Source organism: Engraulis encrasicolus, unplaced genomic scaffold (genome assembly GCF_034702125.1).
Source record: "Engraulis encrasicolus isolate BLACKSEA-1 unplaced genomic scaffold, IST_EnEncr_1.0 scaffold_102_np1212, whole genome shotgun sequence".
Lineage (NCBI taxonomy): Eukaryota > Metazoa > Chordata > Actinopteri > Clupeiformes > Engraulidae > Engraulis > Engraulis encrasicolus.
In genome coordinates, this window is record NW_026944493.1 from 1 (window position 1) to 3,731 (window position 3,731).

A 3,731-nucleotide genomic window follows, 5' to 3' on the forward strand; every position below is an offset into this window, starting at 1 on the left:
GACAGAAAAAGGAAATACTTTCAGGGCCTATCAGTGGGGCCTCTTGATAGGCCCATAAGGATGAAAATAATCAGCTGGCACGGTGAATCCATCCTGGAGACTACCGCTGCCATCACAGAAGTGTCTTTGTATAAATTGAGCATTCTAGCGTTAGTTCTGGCCAGACCATGGTAGTCAAGAGCTGCTGCTTATTTGTCTCAGGTGTTCTACTAGCTCAGATAATCAACCTTCCTCGTTCCTCATTGATCAGTTTAAAATTTGGCGTCTTTTAAAAGTTCTCTGTTTTTTTTCAACTCTTGGCTGCTTGCTTCTTCGTAACTCCTTGTCATGTTAACTGCTCTGTTCATGGGGAAATGGTTTGCTCTCCTCCTAATCTTAAATCACACTGCTGCTGTCCGTCCCCTGAATCCCTCATTTCCATGGAGCTCTTGGAAATCTAGGGGATTTCCCTGAACAGAGCCATACTGCCAAATCTAATTCATAACTATTCAATAAAGAAATTGCATTTTGAAGTTCATGTCTTGTGTTTCTTGACTGTAATGGTTTTGACAAGAAATGTGGATTTTGTTACAACACAGAGAGCCAGAGAGCTTTAGTGAAGTGAGCTGACAGCTGTCTTACTTAGTGGGTATATTGCATTGGCATTGAACTAAAGCATTATGCTACAGTTTATACTTATGCTTGGTGGGATATTGAACTAAAGCATTACGCTACATACTTATGCTTGGTGGGATATTGAACTAAAGCATTACGCTATATACTTATGCTTGGTGGGATATTGAACTAAAGCATTATGCTATATACTTATGCTTGGTGGGATATTGAACTAAAGCATTATGCAATAATATACCCTACTTATGCTGCATTAAAGTGAGTTGAGAAAAGGCTAAAACAGCAGACTCAATAGTGCTAAGTTTCACATTAAGGGTCTGGCCCCTTTGGAAGTTGATGTTATTATACTAGAGTGGTGCCCAAACCTTAAGTGGACAAAGTGAAAAAGTTCTTCATGGTCCACTAGACAATAGTTACTTCCCTAGTGGCAGTGTGTAGTGGTGCATTCTTTTGAAACTCGGATTGACGGAAACCCAGACCTCCGCCTTGCGAAAGTGCAAAAGAATGAGTACTCAACGTGGGGTCCCGAAGCACTTCTGTGTACTCCGAGTTCGTTTAACATTAGTGTTTTCAGACATTTGTATTGTGCCCAGCTGAACGCATTTAAAGCGGTTGTCGGGAGAACAACCTTGGGTCTACCGACAGCCGAGTTTCAAAAAGAATGAGCCATAACACAAACAGAATTGAACACAAACAGAGAATGGAAGGGTGGGATTTGAACCTGCAACCCTCTGATCTAAAGCCCATCACCTTAACTGCCAGGACACGGCTGCCCAGAACTCAGAGTGATATAGTGGACAAAAGGCGTCATGTGTCCTAGACTTATAGACCTAAATGTATGGGGTAGAACAGTGGTTCTTAACCTGGGGTGCCCATTTTAAGGGGTGCGCGGAATTTTGTTTGTGTTGAGGTTGGGACCAAAATTCTGCTTCCAAACGTGATAATTAGGCAAAATCAAGACCAAATTAAAACGTGTTTTGGTCCGCATATAAAGTCATTAAAGTATTGATTAATGTCTAAAGCTAGAATTATTGTAATTAATCACTCAAATATTTTTTTAGTGCGTATACACGCGTAGCTGCTTAGGTTGGGGGTGCGCGGCTTGTCTTGGGCACAGGTTAGGGGGTGCTTCAAGAAAAAAAGGTTAAGAACCACTGGGGTAGAAGACAGTATAACTACCGTTACACCTTTAACCCAAATTCAAAAATGGATTAGTGTACTGCTGCAATAAATTATACTGTAGTTCTCAATGCAATTCAATGTGATTTTGACAGCCCTGTGTGTGTTGTGAGAGGGAACAATATACGTAACTATATGCAGGGACAGGGAATTAAAAAATGTATTTAAAAAAACTAAAAATAAAAAATAGAATAAAAAGATGTTCGTGGGACCATGCAGTCAGAGCTCCATCCATATGTTACAAGGCAAGAGATCAGAGAACCAGAGAGGAGATGAGAGGAGAGGAGAGGAGTGGCGTGGCGAGGAGAGGAGAGGAGAGGAGAGGAGTGGAGTGGAGGATGACTTTGTAGTTTTGGACTTCAGTGTCGACACCGATGGGGGAATGAATGTGTGTCCCAGGAGGAGAAAAGGGTTTGGAGTGTGTGTCGAATGGGGGGTAGCAAAGAAAAAAGGAGACAGATGGAAAAAGAGAGAGAGGGGGGTTGAGGGAATGAGAGAGAGAGAGAGAGAGAGAGAGAGAGAGAGAGAGAGAGAGAGAGAGAGAGAGAGATGGCAATTAAAAAGGGAGGAGAAAGAGAGAGCTATAGGGATACAGAGAGAGAAATAGAGAGATGGGTTATAAAAACAGGGGGAGAGAGAGAGAGAGAGAGAGAGAGAGAGAGAGAGAGAGAGAGAGAGAGAGAGAGAGAGAGAGAGAGAGAGAGAGAGAGAGAGAGAAAGAGGGGGGGCAGGCGCTGGGAATGGTGCCATTGGTTCCCAGAGGGCTCAATCTGCTTCTCTCAAATAGCGTGTTCAGGTCGACTGAGAACCGTGCTGGAGCCCGTTCCCGCACCTAATCGCGAACCGGCCGTTGTGTTCACGCCACAGATATTTGCGTTCGCGAACCGGAAAGTTGGTTCGCAATGCGAACCGCAAAATACTAGGTTTTTCTCTGCGAACCGTGACGACAGCGTGGTCGTCAGCAGGTTCATCCGGGTAACACAGTCACGTGCGAAAAAAGTTCAGAGCCCGGTATGAACACTGGCGGTTCGCAGACAAACACTTTAGTGCCGAACGTAACTGGTGCGAGCACCGACACCGGCTCCGTTCTGGTCGGCCTGAAAGCCATAAAAGAGGAGTCGAGCTGCAGGAGAGAGAGGGGGGCGGAGCTGTAGAGAGAGGGGGCCGACCCACAGAGAGAGGGGGTGGAGCTGTAGAGAGAGGGGGCTGAACCGCAGAGAGAGGGGGGTGGAGCTGTAGAGAGAGGGGCCCGAACCGCAGAGAGAGGGGGGTGGAGCTTTAGAGAGAGGGGCCCGAACCGCAGAGAGAGGGGAGAAGCTGTAGAGATGGGCGGAGTTGAAGAGAGAGGGGTGGAGCTGCAGGAAAGAGAGGGGGCGGAGTTTAAGAGAGAAGGGTGGGGTTGCCAGAGAAGGATGGAGCTGCAGAAAGGGGTGAGGCTGCCAGAGAGGGGCGGAGTTGCAGAGAGTAATAGTAATGTAATCTACTGTAAACTTCGGACTATCACCTTATTTGGACAGGCGAACATCTTGCCCCCGATGCCTGGTTGTGGACGAACCCGGACGGCCTTCCAGCTGCAAGTGTGCTGACCTGCTGCTGTGGTTGCTTTCCACAGCGCGCCTGGGACCTGTTCCATTGCGGCTTCCGACGCCACTTCCATCGCTGCTCCAGGAGGTTTGGACTGTTGTTGATCCAGGCCTGTCCAGCCTTGGCGTCTTCATGGCGTGCCTTGCTGCTCGATGCGTCCAGCCTTGGCAGCGTGCAGCCTAGTGCCTAGCTGCCTTGGCGTCTTTGCAGCTCTTCGCGGCGTGCAGCCTAGTGCCTAGCTGCCTTGATGTCTTCGCGGCGTGCAGCCTAGTGCCTAGCTGCCTTGGCGTCTTCGCGGCGTGCAGCCTAGTGCCTAGCTGCCTTGCTGCTCCATGCGTCCTGCAGCCTAATGCTTA